The sequence below is a fragment of the Aegilops tauschii genome, chromosome 7 (genome assembly GCF_002575655.3).
Source record: "Aegilops tauschii subsp. strangulata cultivar AL8/78 chromosome 7, Aet v6.0, whole genome shotgun sequence".
Lineage (NCBI taxonomy): Eukaryota > Viridiplantae > Streptophyta > Magnoliopsida > Poales > Poaceae > Aegilops > Aegilops tauschii.
In genome coordinates, this window is record NC_053041.3 from 79,075,171 (window position 1) to 79,098,044 (window position 22,874).

Consider the following 22,874-nt stretch of genomic DNA (forward strand, 5'->3'; position numbering starts at 1 on the left):
ATTACGGTCTAATATGTTGTGGCGGTGTGCATGAAAGTGAATCCACGTGTGGAAGGAGTTGATGTAGCCAAGGCTACACCAAACGCTGGCTGAACACCGGTTGCGACTGGATGAATACGGAGGCGAGGACGGATTTGGTGATCATGGGGTGGAACACGGAGGTCACAACCACATCATCATCAAGCGTACGGAAGGGAACCGCACACGTCCAAAGAATTGGATGATAGGGTAGGGTAGCTGTGGAAAGCTGGGCTTGCTGGCACTGCCCTTTTCTAATAACAAAGATCAGTAAGGGTTGCCAAAGGGACGAGATGAAAGGCACGATTCGGGATAGAGACAAGTCTATCACCGAAACGATATGGGTGGGTGGCGGAAAAGATATCGCCGCGATATCCGAGCATAATTCCTGCAAATGGTGTCTAGAACACTTGGTACCAGGGTATCACTCTGTTGGGACAGAGGTGACGCCAAACACCGAAGAGCGGGTATGCAAAGAGGAAGGGTGCAGGTAGTGGATCAAAACCGATACTACCTACACACACAAGATTACTATCAGCGACCAGATAATAATCTATATGCATGCTATGCGACAAATAAATGCAGCAATCAAGTACAACAAACCAACTGGACTATACACTACCACATTCTAACGCTCTCGCGGGCTAGGGCATCCTACAGCCAGACCTGCTCCGATACCAAGCCTGTGGCACCCCGGCTCAGACAAACCGGAACGCCCCGTATTCCATTCCAGAGATCGAGGAGAAGTCTTCTGGAATACGGCACTGCTTAGCATAGAACAAATCAGCTCTTTATTACAATCTATATGGGTACAAGGAGATTACATCGGCACGGCGACACTACGCCTGCCATGGTTGCTCCATGCAAGCGGCAGAACAACACGAAGCAGCGAAATAACTCTAGCAGCGGAACAACGACGACAGTGATGACTCCACTCCGCAGGGACTCTGGCTGGAACGCTTATCCTAGCTCGCAAACAAGGAATCCACGGCAAACAAGCAATCAAATCCGGCATGACCTGCAAACTGGCATGACATGCCAGGTCAGTACATTGAATGTACTTGCAAGCTCACATCAACCAAGAGCAATCAAGACAAACAACAGCATGGCAATTACAGATTAAACAAGGATTAACATGATACTATCAGATCAACATGGCATGTTCAACATGATACAGCTAGAACAATACGAGCATGGCATGAACATATGAACAGGATGATACTAGCATGCAACAGGATGAATCTATCATGCACCAACTTACTCTGCTCGGGTTACCTCCTAACCATCACATGCACAAGCTTACCATCACGGACATCACACGATCATCTCAGGATCCAATCAAGCTTGGTATTATAATACCGTAGTAATCATTACATGACTACAAGGAGCTTGACCTTTACCCGTGATTCTCACACAACATCACAAATATCCATCAACTCGATATCCACGATACCACTGTGATCCTCTCACGATCACATAAAGATCAACCAACTTCTCTCATCATTGAACCAGGGTTGTTGTTAAGCACATTATTATTATTACTGTTGACCCATAGTGTGACCGACTACGAACTGGGCCCTTATCCGCGGGCGCGGCTATCGATAGATTTAATACACACTCTGCAGAGGTTGGCACACTATACCCACACCACGGAATCCATGGCCTCGCACTCCCATTCGGGTGGACCAACGGCATTCTGACAAAACCGATCTACTTCCCATGACACTCTCCTGGCCACTCCGACCAACTCCCCTTTGGGCTAAGTCATGGGTGGCCCCGTGCCTACCAAAGGCATCAACGACCACCGTCGTGGCAAAACAAAAACGGCCCCAAACGGGGACAAGGATCCTTACAACAACAACGGGCATACAAGGCTTATGCCCTCCTACCCGGCCAAGGTAGCGTCCGCGCATAACCTTCCCTCGTAGGAGGAACCGGCGAGAGGCATGACAATAGACCTAGTTATGACCTTCCCATAAAAGGCAAATGTGGTTGCACTGGTCATCTTGAAATGGTGGCACCATGACTTAGCCAACAGTTGTTCAAGTTCATTATTATTCGGTTAAACTTGAATGCAATGAGCCGAGCCATACTAAAAATAACATGATGCAACTATAATGCATAATATCAACATAAACATGGGGGTGCAACATAATCATCGAGCATATCAACAACAATAAACCATATATCCGAATGAGCAGGGCATACTGACGAGCATGAATATCACAAGTATAGCACCACTCATAGCATAACATGACCACTAGCATCAACAATAAATACTAAGCAAGAACATATCAAGAATACTAACAAGTAAGCATATAACCAGCTAGATGCAAAGGATCATGCATATTCACGGTACTCGGTAGCAGACGATAGTCATGCACCGAAGAACATGACCAACACCAACATGTACTACTACCAAGCATGACATACGAAAATAATACTAGCAAGAATACATGATAACCAGGTGTATATGAACATCATCAAAGTGAACACAAATCCATAAGCATCACCGAAACAACGATAACAATATCAAAACAAGCAAACATTTATTAAATATTCAAGTTAAAAACCATGGCTACTGCATGGCCATCATGCAAGTGGATGTTGTGGCTTGCCTGGAGATGAAGGATACACCGGGGAGATGTGCGGAAAGCTTGTGGAAGGAATCGCCGGAAAAGTTTCTCTCCCGGAGGAGGCTGATTAGGGGCAAAGGCAAAAAGGTCATTTCTAGTATGTCAAACCATAGTGAAAATGATAGGAACAGAACGGGCTCAACGAGTCGAAGACGTGGGCGTTGGATTCACCTCAATCGGAGTTACGAGTGAAAAGTTGTGGCCGTTCACTTTTTGTGGCCGTTCACTTTTTTAGGCGGAAAAGGGACTAAACCACTTCGGCCGGCTGAGCTGAAAAAGAGAAAGCGCCTTTCATGGAATACGTCTTCGGAGCAGTGAAAGCGTATTTCAGCCCAAAACAGAGGCGAAGTGCGTTTACATGCAGGGGAAAGCGTACTCCGCGGAATACGCCTTCACTTAAGTGACGTGGCAAGGCGGGGCCGGGCTCTATGACGCTGACGGGCGGGTCCCACTCCTCTCTCTCTCTCCTCCCGCTCCTCCTCTTCTTCTTCCTCGCGTGCGCCCGCAGAGTAGAGACGAAGCCCGGTGCCGGCGGGCGTCCCGGCGGCTCGGGTCACTCCCGGAGGAGCTCCGCACACCGGAGAGCGTGGTGCGAGGCGCCGCATCCATCCCGACCGATCACGCACGCCGACGAAGCCCAGAGCAGCGGCAACTTGAGGTGGCCGCGGACGAGGTTGCCGGCCGGACTTGCAGCCGCGCCCAAGGGCACTCCGGGGATGAAGCTAAGATATGGGGAGGCTCGCAGGGTCTCGGGGAGTCTTCTGGTGGCGACGGGAAGGAGGGGGAGGGCTCGGCTGGAGCAAATTTTGGCCGGAGGGGGCGGCGGCCGTGGCGGCGATGGGCGGCGGGGAGGGGCTCTCCGGCTTGAGGAAGAAGTGGGGAGGGGTCCTGGGAGCGAGGGGAGGCCGATGGAGATGAAAGGAGAGGGTCGGGTGGCCTTATATAGGCGGGGACGAGGAGGCCGAGCTGGCCGGAGCCGCGGACGCGTGTGCGGTCGAGCTCGGTCGACGGACAGCGACGGGGAACAACAGGGAAGGGCTCACGGGGGCAGAGAGGGCCAAGGAACACGGGGAAGAAGAAGCCGAGCGCCATTAAAGCCTTGTCGGCACTGTGCGCCCGTGGGCACGCGGCGACGAGCGCCGACGAGGAAGCGGACGGAGGGAGAGTGAGGTCAAGGAGGAAGAGGACGGCACGGGCGAGCTGTTGGACATTCTCACGCGCGTGAATACGACGAGAGGAGGAGTGGCCGGAGCTAGAAGACGTCCTAGACGCGACCAACGACAGCAGAGCGCGCGCATGGCATGCCAAAGCCCGTGATCACCGCGCGCAGTAGTGCATACAGTGCCACACGGTCGGCCAATTGATGTCTGGGGTGGAGTCCCTTCAGGGTAGGTTGCAACTGAGGCGATAGTTCGGTTAAAGACTCAGTGGTTAAGATTGCCACACATGTTGACGTTAGTATTTTTGTAAAAATATGATACGCCTAGGTGTACTCTCGAAAAAAAAACCCTGTCTAGTTAGTCTAAAGTTTAGACTCATAATTAGACAGACTCTAATCCCCGTCTAATTGGTCCAATAGAGTTACGTCATGTTTGTTCGGGCTTTTGCTTCTACTTTTACAGCTTTTTCACCTTGGCAAAAAACCACAAAATGTCCAAAAATTCAGATTGTTTTTCAAATTTCTCGGTATTTGTTTGAATTTAATGTTCGTATAGGGGTGTGAAGCACCCGGATGCTACAAATTCGCTTCCATCTATCCTAGCCTTTTCGAAAAGTAGTGTCCAACCCAATGGGAAGCACAAGAAATTGGTTGATGAAAAATAACAAGAGTTTGTTGTACAAGTTGCAAAGAGTGTTTGATGATTTCTTTGAAATCAAGAGCAGTCACATGAAAGTAAATAGTAACAAAAATTGCAAAATGTGCAACAAATTGCTCAGTCCCGTTGAATTGAGGCCGAACGAGCCCATGAACCCTACAAAAGTTACAAAAGTGAAAACAAAGTTTTACTACCTCGTTGCTCAAGGCATCTCCAGCCGTTCAGCCCCCCAGAGGCTTGAAATAGCGCCGCCTAGGGGCGCTCTAGCAAAAAAATCAGCGTGGGGGGATCGGGTTCCTAGCCGCCCCCCAAGGTCGCCCCACCGCCGATTTGGGCCCACTTTCGACGCAAACTGGCCCACTTTCGGCGCAAATTGGACCATTTTCGACCCATATTCGGCGTGCTTCGGCACAAATTCAATAGAGCTAATTTTTGTCACATAGTTCATCACAGAAATCAATACAAATCAAATACAAATAGTCAACAAATCAATACAAATCAAATAGTTCAACAAATAAAACCCATATTTCATCACACATCGAGCTAGGCGTTGCCCTTGAGCCTCCATAGGTGCTCCACTAGATCGTGCTGCAGTTGTTGATGCACCTGTGGGTCTCGGATCTCCTGACGCATGTTGTGGAAGGCAGTCAAGGTTGCCGGTAGCTGGTGATCAACTTGGGCAAGAGGACCCTGCCTGTAATATGGTTCAGTGTCAAACACTAGCTCTTCCTGCTCGCTCTCAATGATCATGTTGTGCAAGATGACACAGCAAGTCACAACTTCCCACATTTGATCTTTCGACCAGGTCTGAGCGGGGTACCGGGCAACAGCAAATCGAGATGGAGCACACCAAATGCCCGCTCGACATCCTTCTTGCAAGCCTCCTGACACTTGGCAAAGTAGGAGTTCTTGCCTCCTGGCATAGGGTTTGAGATAGTCTTCACAAATGTGGACCATCTCGGATAGATGCCACCTGCTAGGTAGTATCCCTTGTTGTAGTGGTGCCCAATTACCTCGAAGTTCACCGGAGGAGAATAACCTTCAACAAGCTTGGCAAAGACATTCGAGCACTGCAGCACGTTGATGTCATTGTGAGTTCCTGGCATATCAAAGAAGGAGTGCCAAATCCAGAGGTCCTGTGTGGCCACTGCCTCAAGTACCACACTGCAACCGCCTTTGATGCCTTTGTACATCCCCTGTCAAGCAAATGGACAGTTTTTCCATTTCCAATGCATGCAGTCGATGCTTCCAAGCATCCTAGGAAATCCTCTTGCTGTATTCTATGTTAGGATCCGAGCAGTGTCTTCAGCATTGGGTGATCGCAAGTATTGAGGTCCAAACACTGCCATCACTGCCGTGCAGAACTTGTAAATACACTCAATGGTCGTGGACTCGGCCATGCGTCCATAGTCTTCCAGTGAATCACCGGGAGCTCCGCATGCAAGCATCCTTATAGCTGTCGTGCACTTCTGGAGAGGTGAATCCAAGTGTGCCGGTGCAATCCTTCTTGCACTTGAAGTAGCTGTCAAACTCACTGATGGAATTCACAATCCTAAGCAAGAACTTTCGGCTCATCCGATAACGGCGCCGAAATACTTTGTCGCCGTGCAGTGGAGCATCGGTGAAGTAGTCGGCGGAGAGCAAGCAATAGCCTTCTAGTCGATGCCTCTACTTTGCCTTCAGCCGGCCCGGCGCCGAGCCACCTCGCGCGCAGCTTTGCATTGCTCGCGAACAGGCCGGCCAGAGCGGCGAGGACCATGAGGTGCTCTTCGTCTTGGGTGTCGGCATCGGCTTCCTCCTTCAGCAGCGCCGCGAACGCCTCCTTGTTGTCTGAGTCCATCGCCGAACACCTGGCGGGCGTGGTACGCACACAGCCGCCGGTATCCCCGCCTACGTGTCCGGAGTGCCGGAAAGCTCGCCCTGGAACGGGGTGGAGGATTCCGCGACGAACCCTCTCTTTTCCAGCGGGGGAATGGCCTTTCTAGCGGCGGTGGGCAAATAGGCGGCGCAGGGATCGGCACGGCGGCGAAAGGGCGTGCACGCGCGCGCAGGAGGGTGGGAAATCTGGACATGCAAGATGATGCTTTTTCGCCTGACAGTGATGACCTAGGCGAGGTTTTTCCTTCCGTCAGAGCCCCCAAGCCCTCCTGGGTTCGGCCTGGAATCACCGGGCCGAAAAATGGGCTGAACGGCGGAATTCGGCGTCCTGAGGGTGACTGGTTTTTTTTTCTGCGGTGGTGAAAAAAACTCACCCCGAGGGCATGTTAGGGGCGCGAGTGGAGATGCTCTCAGGGTCAGCCCATTTGCTGATAGAGTGATTCAGAAAGCAGTCCGTCCGCCTCCGGCCTCCGCGTCGGCCGCCGGCGACGTGATAGCTTATCCTGAGCTCTGACCAGCAGTCACTTCTGACCTCGTCCTCGGAATCTCCATCCCCTTCCAACCACGCGGGCGGCACGCCCACGGCTCGCCGTCCAGTCCGCCCACACCGGCGGCCCGCACGCCGGCGCCTGAGGCTCCTCTGGCTTCTCCGCGCTTGGAACTGCCGGCAGCGCACGCCGAGACGCCGCTCCCTCGTCGGCTCGTCGCCCACTCGCCCTGAACACTTGGTTTTGCTTAGGTATGTTCAGTAACCACCTCCTATTTTTCTGATTAGTGCAATCGCCCAAGTTGTCCTATTTTTTCTGATTAGTGCAAGCGCCCAAGATGATTGACTAAAATTTCGATGTAGAACCCCAGTGGTGTACACCCATTGTTTAATTGATTGAAATTTGGATGCTTTATGCATTTTTTCATTTAGGAAGCAATGGGGAAACAGCAGAGTCGATGCAGTCATTTTAAAAAAGAAAAGGGGACGAGGAAATTGGTAAATCTCCATCAGCTCCTGATGGTCTAGCATTGATGGTCGTTAGGTGTAGTCTTTTCTGGAGCACCAAAATTTACTTACAAATGCCCAGGTATGTGTGAACTTGTCATATCTGTTTTATTTGGATGTGTCCATCTTGATGATGCAGAGGCCGGGGCCTTCCCTCCCTTTTCAATTTTTGTGTGTGTTCTAATATAGTGATATGGTCAATTGTGTGAACTGATGACATGTTCAATTGGTCATTTAATTATCCCTTTCTATTCTACGACTTAGTAGTATCCTTTTTCATGCATATCGTGTGTCTGATATGGAGTTGACCTACAAGTTCATGACCATTGTTATCCTCTCAATAATAAAGACATATATGTAGGACGTAGGGCTATTACTCATCCGTGGACCTGAACCTAGGTAAAACTACCGTGTCACCTTCATCGCTGTTGAGATCCCTTTGGGCACCATCCGTCACTCTACATTCCTCGATTCCATGTAGATCATAAAATCGGCTGTGCATCAATCATCGACAGTTTTTAACAGCAAAACATTTTCCGATTCCTTGTAGGTTATCCACCTGACTATTGGATCCGTACGTGGTTCTTACTTCAGTGTGTGGAGGCATGACATTCTCAGATATCTAGGTGTAGCCAAATCTATCTTCAACCTATTTTGATTATGGTCTACCAGTAGGACATTGATGCATAAGTGCGTCATGTTATCCCTACTGAGGCTATCTTAGCCTCGACTGACATGTTTATTTTATTTTCTATAAGACTTGACGCTTCATAATAAAAGATGGTTGCGTGCATCAATCAATGAACATATTATGAGCTCTCATTTAGCCTTGCTAATCAGTACGGTCAGCAGGGTCCCTCCTGTTTAGCCTTTTATACTGTATCTGACTTCTGGAGCAAGGGAATCTCCGGGGATTTACTCTCTTCAACTTCATCAGTTAACTATGACAGCTCACAGTGTATTTGCACAGAATTTCCGGTAGCAATAAATAGCAAAAGAAACTTCGAGATAATACAGATGGTACTGTTTTTCCTAGGGTACCAAATTGATGAACTCCTCCGAGGAATATAGCTTCACGCGTATCTCTTTTGGAAAGCGTAGAATAAAAGCTGATTTATTTTCTCTCTCTTGGAAAGCTGCAGCAAGTAAACAATCAAAACTGACAGTCTCTTCTAAATATTTGTGTTTGATGTGTGTGACCGATACTCCTTGACCAGCTCACGAAAGAGAGATCCTTCAGTCTCCATGAGCTTTACAGGTTTGTCATACTCTGCTACTCTCCCTGAAGTGTTCGTACACACATCATTAGTACGGGAAAGATCTACAATATACTCTGTATGTGGTATCAACTATAATTCATAAATTCCATATAAATTGGTGTTGTCAATAAGACGATGGGTTGAACCATAAGAAATAACTATATTTCTAATAAGTTGCCGGTAAGAGAAACATACCATCTCTCAATGCAAGTATCATATCACAGTCCATAATTGTTGGTATACGGTGTGCAACTGTAATAACGGTGCAATATTTGAACTCTGTTCGGATCGTTTTCTGAAGGACAACATCTGTTGCGTTGTCTATAGAGGCCGTCGCTTCATCAAGAACTAAGATGCGACATCTTCTCAAAAGTGCGCATCCCAGACAGAAGAGCTGCCTTTGGCCCATGCTCCAGTTCGACCCGTCTTCCACAACTATTATGATAGGATCTTGATCAGTACCATGAATAAGATAGTTCTAAACATCACGCTGGCAAAAGGATATATAGCTATGTCCATAGGCAGGTCTGGGCACAATTTCTAGAGACACCACATTCAACACATACACATTGAACATGGTTTTGTTTTTGCTAAGAGCCCGTTGGTGTATTTGAAGTACTAGCCTGCACGCCCATGATACTCCTCCTTTGGTGAAGAATACTCTAGGAGGACCACTAACAATTTAACATATTTAGTAGCAGATGCATTTTCACACCTATTTGAATTTCTGGAATGATTAGAGCGGAGTTTTCTGTTTGCCCAATCTATTAGTTTCAAAAGAGGAACTCCGTAAACCAATTATAGATGAAGTGCAGTTTCATACCAAGTGAATCCAATCCATGTCCCTTCTCTTGGACAGCTTCAAGAAGTTGACATTTGCCAAGAACCTGCATCATAATAACAAATGGAGTAGCCACTTTAGTGGTTCCTTTTGAAATGTACATGTGCCATAAAATGAGAAAGGAGGCCCTAAGCCTAGCTCAGTTGGTGGAAGGTGTGGCTGCAGCTGCACACTCCTACCAGGCCATCACTCATGTTTAGGTTTTCAACCCAACTTTCGGTGCCATTTTCTTGGATGAATGAAAAGTTGTCAAGTATTTCCTAGGCAATCTAGTTTTTATATGAGAAAGGCAACTTGTCATCTGAGATTCCCCTAATTGGCTAACTTGGTTTATTCGCCCTACTTTGATAATGTGCTGAACTTTCTGAGTTTGTTAGGTACTCACTCCGCCCCATAATAATGTGCACATTGGTTTTCGTGAAAGTCAAGCTTCACAAACTTTGACCACACAATACCTAATATATACCAGATGAAAATAAATTTCGTGATGAATCCAATGGTATTGATTTGGTATTTTACATGTTGATATTTTTTTTATAAACTTAGTCAAAGTTTACAAATTTTGACTTAAAAAATTCGAATGTGCACTATATTTTCGGACAAAATGTCAAAGTAACTGAGTTGAATTGCCACAGTACTAAAGATGACTGTCACATGATTAAACATTATAGCAGGTTGTTTTGATCTAATACCTTTTCATCATAATATTATCTGATCATTGGGTAAAATGAGAAAAATCAACGTAGATAGCAGGGTAAATCTTACCTCCCATATTTCTAGATCTGAGAATTGTCCAAGAGGATCTAGATTGTATCTTATTGTACCATGAAAAAGTGTTGGATCTTGTGGAATGATACCCAAACGCGAACGCAGGTCATGTAACCCTATCGTACCGATGTCCATAGAGTCTATAATTATTTTCCCTTCATCAGGTTCAACAAGACGAAACAATGCACCAATTAACGTTGTCTTGCCACTTCCTGTCCGACCAACTATACCAATCTTATCTCCACCTTGGAACTTGCAAGTGATTCCATGTAGTACAAGGGGAGTATCTTTCCTATACCCGATCTGTTGAATGAAAATTAATCGCTTAAATTTGTTAGTACTGTTAGGTGTACATGTAAATATTTATATTTGATTACCTTCAAATCTCTAAGTTCCACATAGCCATCTTGGGGCCAATCTTGCAATGGCCGATTTTCTTCAATAACTTCCGTTGCTTCACTTTGTATGTCCATGTACTGGTTCACCCGTTCCACTGATATTATCTGATTCGCAAGGTTGCATTGGTTTTGAATAGAGCAAACAAAGGACACATTTAGCGAAAGACCATAGGACAATACCATTCCCACAAAACCTGTGCATGTACGAAAGCAATGAATTAATTCTACTATTTGTAATGGTGCTATTCATAAACTGTATAGGGAATCATTAAAGGACCTTGATAATCCTGTGTGCGCTCCTCCCTCCCCTCCCTGGCCGCTATCGCGAGCGCCGCTGGGGGGGGGGGGGGGGGGAACCCTAGCGCGCGGGCTCGGCCCTCCTCCTTGCTCCTCCCTCCCCTCGCCGCCGCCCCGGCGTGCTAGCGGGCAAAGCCCGGCCAGCTCGGGCGGTGGCGGGGCCTCTTCCCCCCCCCCCCCCCCCCCCGCACGACGCTGGATGGCGCGGGCCATCTTGGGCTGGGCGGCGGCGCGGCGTGAACTCAGGGCACGGCGGCGGCGGCTGGCGACAGGGGCACAACCTGCAGGCGGCGGCGTGGAGTGGCTGGTGCGGGCTGGGGCGTACTCTGCTCCCGGCGGCTGTGGCTTTGGGCACGGCTCAGATCTGGCGCAGCGACGGCTCGGGTGGCCTGGGCCCCTGGTGGCGAGGCTCCGGCTCGCTGCAGGTGGTGGCCGGCTCCGGTGGCCGCCCCTGCTGCGGCGCTCCCTGGTGGTGGCGGGCCTGCAGGTGCCGCGGGCTGTGCTCGGCGTGGATGGGGCTGCCACGGCGTGGTGGTGGCTCTTGGCGGTGGTCGGGATCGTCTCACGGCGGCGGTTGGACTTCTTCGACGTCGGCCCATGGGTGAGCGGCCTGTGCAGGCCTTCGAACCCTCTTCTCGGTGCCCGGGTGCAATCTTCGTCGAAGGGTTGGCCCATCCCCAGCTTTGGTCCATCGCTCGTCTCGCCCCCGGGCTGCAGGACTGATCTCTTCTCGCGCCTGGCAGCAGGACCGAGCCCGTCTCGCGCACGGCTGCAGGACCGAGCTCGTCTCGCGCCTGGCGACAGGACCGAGCTCGTCTCGCGCACGGTGCCGCAGGACGATTCGATGGAGGCCAGATGCTAGGGGGCGCTCAGTCTCTTTGGTTGGGGTAGCGGCGGGTCTCGGCTGAGGTGGTGTTTAGGCCTTGGATGCCGGGGCGGCGGCCCTGGTGGTGGTTGCGCGGTGCTCATGGGCAGAGCCCGTGGCTCGGTGCTGCCCGGTGACTATGGCCATGGGGGCGGTGTGGTTACCGGGGTGTGGCGTTCGGTGGCAGTGAGTGTTGGCCGGGGTGAAAACCTGCTCTTTCTTCGGACGGACCGGCGGCGGCGAAACTCGCTCCCTTCCTGAAGGCGTCGTCGCAGCTCTCATTGCCCGTCATGTTGCTCTAGGGGAAACTCTGACCCTCGGGTCGGGCGGTGGCGGCACTCCGGTGTCGTTTCCTTCCTGAAGGTGCCGCCTTGGAGCTCATGGTTCGTCATATGTGGCTTCATCTCATCGCAGTGGCGTGTTCACGGCGGAGGACCCCAGTGGCTATTGTAGTGCTAGGGGAGGTGTTGCTGCGTTCAGCATCTTTGTATCCTGCCTTGGGTGTGTGCGTGTGTTTTGGTGGCGTGCGTTTGTACCGTGTCGCTGTGGATCGTGCTTTATATATAAAGCGGTGCGAAAGCCTTTTTCGGTAATCTGTATAGCATCAAATACTTATTTAGTTGACTCCGGCACATAAGCATTAGGACTTAAAATACATTTTCATAAAAGATGGAAATGCATCCATAAAATCACCAGAGAAAGTGGTAGCTTGAGAAATGCATGGTGTTTTTTCTTCACCGTATTCTGCTTGGACATTACTACCTCAATTCGTAAACACAAGACATTCTAAAAAATGTTCATTTAAACATTTCTAACTTCACTAGCAAGTAAAGCTTTTCTAACTTTGAGTACTATTATCTGAAACGTGTATGCACAGGTAAGCTCAAAATACTATCATATTCTCTATCAATATTATTTTCGTAATATAATCTTTTCTAGTTTTCTACAAACATGCACATAACAAAAGTAACAGTCAAATAAATTTGTTGGAGACCCATGTCATGTCCAAAATGTTATCTATTTAGGCGTGGAGGGAGTATAAGTATGCTGTCATGACAAAAGATATGAAAAGGTAGCAACATTTACATGGCAATGCATCTAACATTTATCGCAAATTAGTTGTAAGCACCGATGGCCTTAGAACAAGCTGGCTACTCAATTTTGTCCAATTGAAGCAGCATGGTGTTCATACAGTTGCTTACCAGGGCTAAAAGTTCCTCGAGGAAGAAGAGCCATGACAAAGGCAGAAAAAGAAAGCACGGAGGCGCTCATTATTTCCAGGCGTTGAATCAACCATTCAGTTGCGGCAAAATTACAAAAATATGGACTAGCATTCTTGTCAACAAGATCCAAATTTTTAGCAAAGAAACGATCTTCTTCCCCAAAGGCCCTTATTGTTATAGCCCCTGAAATCGATTCACCTAAGTGATTCACCAGAGCAGACTTGGTAGTACCATTGATCCACATCAGCTCCTTGGCCGAGGCTAGATAGTACCTCTACATGACCAAACATAATAGGTTTCTGTTAATGATAATTTTGAATACAAAACTGTAGGCTCATTCACCCCAGACAAAAATAGCAGCAGAGAACATCAATTGGTAAATCTAATAAAATAATGACAGAAATGAGAATTAGCCATAAAGTAACAAAGTCATACCAATTACCTGCAACCTAATTGCCAAAACTATCATTGGCACAGATACAAATAAAGCTTCCCATGTAGCAACAGCCAATACCCCTAGATTGCTATATGCATTTAAGGTATCACCAAGGCTAAACACGAAGGCAAATGGAAGATCGAGGTCAATGATACTCAAATCTGAAGAGACCTGCATTAAAAGAAAAAAGAGAACAAGTTAATCCATCAGGAAAAAAAATCTCTGGGTGTAAAACAGAACTGTAGTTTGTTGTATTTGCCCTTTGTTTAAGAAATCTTACCCGGCTAAGAACCCTTCCTGCAGGAGTAGAATCAAAAAAGGACATAGGTGCATGGAACAGTGAATTGAGCAACTGGGAAAATAAGGATCTTGATGTCCGGATCCCAAGAACAACGACTACTAAAGATCTTGATAGCATGAAGAACATTGTGCAAACTCCAATAATAATGTACACAGAAATTAACTTCAGCGTACTAATATGAGGATTCTGGACATTAGCAGCCATCCATGAATTCTGTGATATTTGCCCAGCTACGAAAATTATGTGAAAAATAACACAAAAAGAGAAATACAGTAAGCCTTTGTTCTGGCGCAGATAAAGCATGTAAGACTTAACACCTGCATCCCCTGTTTCTCTTTCCTCTTTCTTGATTAGTTGATCTGCCGGTGATAGCTTTACAGATTCTGTATATCTGCTTCCATGAATACCATCTGTCTCCTTTATTGATACTTCCTTAGATCTTTGAGTGGGTATATTGTTACTAAGATCCAATGCAGCAGTAGTATCTTTATGTGCAGTGACAAGGTTTTTAAATTCTTCACAATCTGCCAATAAATCTTGATAAGGTGCAGACTGAATAACCTCTCCTTCTGACATTAACTGCCAAAAATCATCGCTAATTATAGATGAATTCACAAATAAATAAAGCTCATTACAGATCAATATAAATCATAGAGGCACCAATATCGTCATACGGTGACATTTTCCAAGTGGAGAGAGATACCAAAATGGAGTCAAATGCAGGTAGAAAATCCACTTGGTGAGTCACCAAGAGAACAGTCTTGTCTGACAGAGCACTCATGACATATTCCTGTTACAAAGATCTTTGTAAAACAGTTCACAACCAAATAGTAATACAATCTGCATCTGCTGAATATGATCCTTACACTGAAGAGACTTGTCGATGTATGGGCATCAACAGCACTGAAAGGGTCATCAAGAAGATATATGTCTGCATTTTGGTATAGTGCACGAGCAAGCTGGACACGCTGCTTCTGACCACCACTAAGATTTATTCCTCTCTCCCCAATTTGAGCACAATCTCCATATGGCAACATTTCAAGGTCCTTGACCAATGAGCAGCTCGCGAGTGTGTTGTGGTATCTTTGCCCGTCCATCGAAGATCCAAAGAGAATATTGTCTTGCACAGTTCCTGTTTGGATCTATGCATTCTGAGAAATATATGCTATTTTCCCACAGACTTCGATCTGAAATGTTTATGCAAAGTTCAAGAATTTGATATTGAGCTGTTATGAAAAAATATTGTCAAGCATAATCTTCATAACAAGTTTGCAAACCGAACATGATGCTGTTGTAACCAAGCTTGTTTCCTTTAAACATCTCTAAATTTCATTACAAGTTTGCAAACTGAACATGATGCTGTTGTAACCAAGCTTGTTTCCTTTAAACATGTCTAAAATTTCTACATTCTGAATATGGAAGCTATCTTTTCACTCTTATAAAGCTCAGAGTTGGTGGCAGTTCGTTCACCCTCAGAGATTACCTCTTAAGTTGCCAAGAATTTAATCACAACAGTTATTATATTTTTATAAAGTACACAGATGTATCGCGATTGCTGTAAATTTTGAGATATTTTCATTTACAAAAAATTACTAGTTAGTACAACGCCATAAGCAGTTAATAAATCATGCAATAAAAATAAACCTCTTAACAATGCATGAGCAATTAATTTCTGTAGCTACACACAAGTATTTAGCTAGTTTCAGTAAAAGATGAAGTTAATGAAAAACATACCGTGCCTCCAGTTTTGGGGACCTCTCCGAGTACGGCAGCCAAAAGGGTCGACTTCCCTGACCCTACCTCCCCACAAATTGCAACCTTTTCTCCAGCTTTGACTAACAGATTTATATTCTTTAGATTTGGTTTTGATGTACTCTCATCCCACGAGAAGCTACACGAATTCATCGCTAAAGGGTACTCAATGCCAACATAGTATTTCTTCCTAACTTGCCTGTTTAGCTCAGGTGCATCAAGGAACTTTGATATCCAAGTGAAAGTAACCTTAGCTTGTATCACAACTGCAATAACATCGGGTATCGACCTAACTGGGTCTTGCACGAGACGTAGAGTTGCCATGAAGGTGAAGACATTGCTAGCATCAAGAGGAATTTTGAGAACATAGCATGTTAGAAAGGTCACTGCTGAAACCAGAATAGGTGATGCCCAGAACAGGAAACTGTTGTACGCCCTACTAAGCTGGAATGCTGATAACCACTTGTACTCAACCTCTCTCAACCCCTCGATGACCTTCTTGAAGTGAGCTTCCCATGCATAAAGTTTCAAGACCTTCATGTGAACCAGTGACTCAGACATGGTCTTCAATCTCTCATCTTGTGCTTCCATAAGTTTACTCTGAAATCTGTGTTGCAGTTTGGCCAATGGAGCGTTGCAGAGTACGGTGATAATGATGACAACCAATGACGAAAACATTGCAGCACCGACCGCATTGTATAGAATTGCCAGGGCAATGCAAAGCTGAACAATTGTTGTCCATGTTTGGTGGAACCAGTATGGGAATTCCCCAATCCGATAGGCATCAACGGTGACATAGTTCATAATTTCTCCAGTAGAGTGCTTCATTTTTGCTGCATTTGATAGCCTCTGTTGTTTCTTGTAAATTGCTGCTGATAGGAGTGACCTCACCTGCAGTCCTAATCTCCTAGTGCGGAAATACCACTGTCTCTGTGAGAAGGATTCACAGCATTTGCAGACGAATATTACAACGGCAAGTACATATCCTTCATATTTAAAGGCCCCTTTCCCAAGTGAAACATTGATGAATTCCTTGAGAAGTATCGGGCCCGTGGATAAGGACAAAACCTTGAGCAAAGCAAAGAAACCCGAGACCAAGATGGCACGCTTGTGGCAAGAAACAATAGTCCAGAAGAATGATGGTGTGGGGTGCGACGGCGACTGCTTCTTGTCATTGAGCTTCTCCATGAACATCACGTACAGGTTGCGCGCTCGATCTGTGGCGCCTAAAGGTGGCATGTCTTTGTCCTCAAGGGGCTTTTCATATCCCATCTTCATCAGAGGATTCAACCACGAAAATGTAATCTTGCTGAAAAAAGCAGCTTTAGCAAAGGGGGTTACCTGACTTTCAGAGTCAGCTACCTCACTGTCTGTCTCCGTGTGCAGGGGCTTGTACAAACCATTTCCACCTCCTCCATAACCCTCTTCATCATGGCTGTGCCGAATGCCATAAAGGAGGAGAACTGCACCTGGTAGGGACAGAACATCTGAACAAGCCTTAATGGTGATCGTTTTCTCTGCAACAATATTAACAACCGAAGAACAACAGATGAATGCTGCGCAGATGGTCAGCAGGACCGGCCAAAATCTAACAAACGCTGCTCCAAGAAACAGAGGCCTGGTGCTGAAAGCGAAGCTGGCAAGGACCAGATTCAACCCTTGAGATAATGTTACAAGCCACCAATGTGGAAGGTAAACAACAGAAGCATCCTGATTGAATCCAGTCCCCAGCATCCACAGTCCTAGCCCGAGATAAACCAAACCCAGGCAGCCATTGAACACCACGGCGGAGAAGTACAGCAGTGAGCTGAGCGAGACGAGCTGTCGTGCGGACACTCTGCTATTTGGAATTTTGACTAGCAACTGGAGCATGAGCACGGACACGAGCAGTGCGACGACACCGGTCGCCACTAGCTGATTAATGCAGGTAGAGGAGTCGAATATTTCCTTTAAAGCACATGATGCCACATCTTGGTTGGAGCATATTCGTCTGCCACACAAGTCCATCACCCAAGAACCTGATGTGCAGTTGCAACAATAGTGAGATGAGATTATTCCCAGATTCTGTTGTGCATGGTCAAAAGGTTGTTACATTATATGTGGACTGCACTAGCCCTTTCCATCAGTTCGGACTTTTGGTTGCGTTGGCTAGTGCATGAAGCTTAACATGGTATCGGAGCTAAGGTCTTGAGTTCAAGTCCTGGTTTGCGCAATTTATCTAAAAATTGCTGTTGCCCCCCTTTGTGTCCACGTATACTTGAGTCATACGTGAGTTTCGCGCTCCGTCGCTCTCTTTCGGTTGCACGTGTTGACTTGTCTTCCCCGTCACACGTGAGAGGGGGTGTTACATTATATGTGGACTGCACTATAGCCCTTTCCATCAGTTCGGACTTTTGGTTGCGTTGGCTAGTGCATGAAGTTTAACAAAGGTAACAATGATTATAGTTTAAGAAATGATTTAACATGAAGTTAATTTAGTTTTTAGCTATGTACTCTCTCCATATCACAAAACACAAATACATGTCGTTTTGGACGTGTTTTAAGTCGATTTAAAAACCTTGACTATATATATTGTCTGAGATTAAAAACTTGCAAATCAAATGTTCAGATTGATCTCGAAAAGTATATGTATGATATAATCACTTTCTTGTGTTATATATACACCATAGTAAAAATTAGTGGTGAAAATTTAAATCTTGAAGACCGTGCTAGTATCCAAAACGACATGTATTTTTGTGACATGGAGGGAGTAACAAGAGAAAGTGAGGAGAGAATTTACTTGTGAGGGAACCCATATGTATTGCACTCCGGGCTGGATCGGGTCTCCTTGCAGCCCTGCGCCAATCATGAACAAGAAAATAGTTACTACCGGACAAAGCAGCGAAAATGTTGCATTCCACAGGTGTTTCAAAAAACAATCCTCTAAAACAATATTCACTGTCATCTTCATTTCTCTTGACTTATTTAGATTTTTTTTAATGTGCCTCGATGTATGCACTGAAATATAATTGAAAAAAATCACGGAAAACAAATCTTCGTGGAGAAGACATGAATATTGTGACTTGTGTTTAACATTCAAAATCTTTCTATTTTAGGCACCGGATTTATTTGGTGAGGACACAAAAATATTCCTCTTGTGTGAAAATTGACATGAACACATACACCAACATGATGCTGGATTTTTTTTTCTTATTATTTTCCATATTTTTCATGAATGTTCATACTGGAAGTTCTGTTGATGTGCAAAAATAGGAACTAAGTACATGTCCTCTTTTTGGTGATGACCACGTGGTTCACCACTACGAAGTGAGATGGTAGCATTAGCGCCAAGAGAATAGAGAAGACACTACTTGTCCTAGACCAATTACTGTACGCTAGAACTTTTACTATACACTGGGCACTACAAATCGCTATATTAACTTAGGTAAGACCCAATAGTATTAAGAATAGGAGCCGGTAGACCATGGTCCACAAACTTTTCTATCGATAAAGTAGAGTGGGGTACTAAAAACACTAGTTCTGAACCAACATTAGAGAGGCCAAATTCCATGAAATTACTCTGGGGTGACACAGAAATTCCAATGCCGGGAACACAAAAGATGCAAAATCGAGGAACCCAAAAGGTGAAGAAGAAAGCAGTACTCGTCGGCTACGTACCTTCTTCACGATCCACGAACAAGAGGGGGATGATTTTCAGAGGGCCAGTGGAGAAGAAGAAAGCAGAAGTAGTGTTTTCTGGATGAAAAATCGACAGGAGACAATGCAAGATCAGGCAATGAGAAAGCAATGATCCATCACCCGGTCCAACCAGCAGGGAAGAAGGGCTCCTCTCGAACAGAAGCCCCGGGTTCTGTTTTGAAGCTCGCGGCGGCAAGGAGACCAAGCACGATTCTCAAGAAGCAGGATTTCTTTTTGTGGACTGTATATGAACAATGATGATGCCAGTGTTGTCTGTGCTGACCTCTCAAGCCGCAAGGAAGTGGGCAGTAGCTTGGCCTCCTCCTCGTCGCCGCGAGCTTTCTGTATTGCTATGTGAGGGCATATGGGGTCGTCCCCACGCGGTGCGTGCTGCCGCCGATGCGCACGTGACCCGGTCGGTGGTGACCGGTGAGTGGACGGCGTATCCCGCATCCGCATCGCTTCTTAGATAGCAATGCGCATCGGCCTCCCTGGACACCAAAACCCTGCTGCTTGGCCCTCCTACAGTCCTACTTCGGTGTCAGCTAGGTTTTCATGCTCTTCCCTGCGCTGGCTTGTAAAATCTTCATGTCTCTATTGATTTCCCGGCCTTTTGCCTGCTCAGCCCATCCGAAACATGTGGTTTTTCTGGGGTCCTAAAGGTTACATGCATGGCAGGCAGACACTAGTGCTTGTCAAAGTTGTCAGCGTGGGGTATGAGCATGCAAAAATCTTAGAAGAACCGATGCCTACATTAACAAAGAATAAAGGAGGAGGAAAAAGGCAGGAAAACATGTGAGGTTTTTTGGGATCTTTACAGGGCAGGTGGACAATGGTGCTTGTCAAAGTTGTCACCGTGGGGCATGAGCATGCAAAAATCTAAGAAGAACCAATACCAGTACACGAAGGAATACAGAAAAGGGAAAAAAGATAAAGGGACAAATGCTGCTATGGCCTAAAAGAATCCTTTTATCTTTTGCGCAATGTGGGGTCACCGCCTCCAACTTTGATCAAAGCCACAAGCTCCAGCTTGTTCTGCAAGTACTCAAGATAATTCTTATTTGTATACTTCAATTTATCAGACAAGGAGGAAGTGAGGCAGGCGATCCCATTGCTGTAACACCGTTCAGTGCTATGCAATCAGGCTTGTTGAGCCCAAACAGCTTAGCGGCAAACACTATGGTTTTGATCATGTGATCTTTGAGGTTTTGCTAACGCCAATGTATGCGTTGCTCTTCGGCAAAAAGAAAAAAAATGGGTGTGTTTTGCTGACGCAGCTAACTTGGTGCAGAGAAAAGATCATACTTGATTAAAAAAATTATACCAAACAAGGTTATTTTTTGACGAATTTTGTAATGACGGTAATACTTTTGGACAGGTTGTTGTTGGATAGGTCTAGTCTAGAACTTAAATCCGAATGGACAGGTTGTTGCGCCATAAGAATCTGACCTACATTTGGTTCCCTAATACTTTTGTTGTTGGATAGGTAAGTAAAACTACAACAACTAATATGCCAGTTCATTTCCGGCCGGTACATATTGACCAAAGATTGATTGGCAATGGATAAGATCCATAGTGTTGATGGATGGCATGATTCTAGACAACCTAGAAAAGACTTCTACATAATTTTAGTACTAGAGTAGTATTTATAAAATGAACGCTCACGTTTTCCATGTGGTTCTCCGTAAGAGAAGTTTGCATGCTCGTTGAGTTTCCCAGTATTCTAACCCTGCATTTTGGTTTGTGTCAATGAATCAATGAGTGCACTTTGGTTTGTGTCAACGAACCAAATTATCAGGAAGTGCATCGAGTCTCACGACAAACAATCTGACCAACGGGCGTGGCGAAACATGGGTGAACTTCTACTTTTAGTTGTGACCATATCATCTATCGCCTGATCAGCCCATAAACTATTCGAACGAGGAGCAAAGCCAGCCGGCGTCAGCAGTAGTGCGCCAACGGAGCACCGGTGCATTGTGTTGTGTGGACTGCGAGAGGAAAGTTGCATCACATCGATAGGGCAATCTATCGCGCCCGCCCGTGTGCGTGTTAACTAGTGCCGACAAGTACTGCATGTGATGCGATCATCGAAACTTCTGCACGAGGAGCGTATCGTGCTCAACACACGAGGATGAGGTTCCAAAGAGTAAACGTGTTTTGTTACAACGCACAAGTATTTAGCTGCTGGTGTTAGATTGCAACTAACGACATACTACTACCCTTGTTAGATCAGAATCACCTTGTGCAACAACAAAATACTGGCCACCTAGATCTGACCACAGACCACCAGAAAAGTGTGTCCTTGTCAGTTTTTTAAAATTGTTTGGATTTATCACCACCACCACATGTGTCACATGGTCAGTTTGGCGTCACCACAATCAGTAGTAGTTCCTTTCAGGGATCTACAAACAAGACAAAGGCCAGCATGGATGGCCGATAATTAGCTAACTCCATCCGACGAGCAACAACCAGTGGCTCAAATCAAGCTTTGCAAGATCGTAGAAAACTACCTCTTAGAGCACGTATGCACGCGTAGGAAAAATATTGGGAGGTGTTTAGATCAGCTGCTGCTGACATTGCACACCCGCATTTTTTAGTTGGAAACGGGTGAGTTAATTCATTTGTAACATTCAACTGGAAACATGAGATATTAGGCGGGATTTGGAGCCACAGGTGGCGGCCAACTTCCAATAATTGTGGAAGTTGCCTTCGCTACCACCTACAAATTTGATTCCGTGTGTTCAAAGCCAAAGTTCACCTCGTCGGAAAAAAACTTGCGGTGCATAATTTCCCCAAGGATAGCCGCATACCTGCACGGAGCTCCAATTTGATATTTGTGACAACTTCAACACAATCCAATGCCACCTGAACCGACATTTGCTAAACGTATGGATGGAACCTACGGATTGGAACTTACGTGTGTAGTGTCCCAACCAGGTGACATCAGTTCGTCCTCAAATCCTTATCTGTAGAATTACTCCACATAAACCTCAAACCCTTAACTGTAGAATTACTCCACATAAACCTCAAACCCTTAACTATAGAATTACTCCACATAAACATCAAACATGCGTAGGTACCTAGGGCGCCCGAATTTTCACCCCGATTTTATTCTCCTTTTTGGGGGTGGGTGGGGGGGCTCTTTTTTATTAATATTATGGCTTTCTGTTTACATTTACATTTATTTTTATTTTTTGATTTATTTGGTTCCTTTTTATTTTGGTTTTCATTTTTATTCGTTTTTATGTTCCTTTTTCTATTATATATATATTTTGATATGGAATACCTTCTACAGAATATAAAAATATTTTTCTTAAAATAAACAAATGTAATTTTAAAAATATGTGAACTGTTTATAAAGTGCACAGACACTTCTAAAAAATTCACTACTTTGTAAAAATGCATGGATGCTTTCAAAGTTATATGTCAGTTTTTTAAAAGACATGAACACTTTTAAAAATTACAAGAACATGTTTTAAATATAAGAAGACTTTGTTTTAGTTATATCAAGATTTTCTGTGAGTATGTAAACATGTTATAAATTTACATGATTTTTTGTAATATGAACTCTTTTATATCAAGATATATATGCGAAACAAAATTTTAAATACATGAATATTTTATAAGTATACAATACTATTAATATGTTGCATATTTTCTATAACGCATGATTTTTTACTTCTTTATTAATAACTTTGTTATTATATATTTTA

At 45.5% G+C, this 22,874-nt stretch overlaps 2 long non-coding RNA genes and 1 pseudogene across 2 annotated transcripts; 1 reads left to right on the forward strand and 2 right to left on the reverse strand.

Annotated features, from left to right (window-relative positions):
• Nucleotides 1-786: 786 nt before the first annotated feature.
• On the reverse strand, nt 787-2,927 carry LOC120969869 (uncharacterized). Its single transcript, XR_005764325.3, has 2 exons — nt 2,826-2,927; nt 787-2,717 (listed from the first exon to the last, which is right to left on the reverse strand). It is a non-coding gene; the product is annotated as an uncharacterized lncRNA (long non-coding RNA).
• Nucleotides 2,928-6,774: 3,847 nt separating this feature from the next.
• On the forward strand, nt 6,775-7,599 carry LOC120969870 (uncharacterized). Its single transcript, XR_005764326.2, has 2 exons — nt 6,775-7,088; nt 7,269-7,599. It is a non-coding gene; the product is annotated as an uncharacterized lncRNA (long non-coding RNA).
• A 515-nt stretch (nt 7,600-8,114) lies between these two features.
• On the reverse strand, nt 8,115-20,651 carry LOC109754884 (ABC transporter C family member 10-like; annotated as a pseudogene).
• Between the last annotated feature and the right edge of the window lie 2,223 nt (nt 20,652-22,874).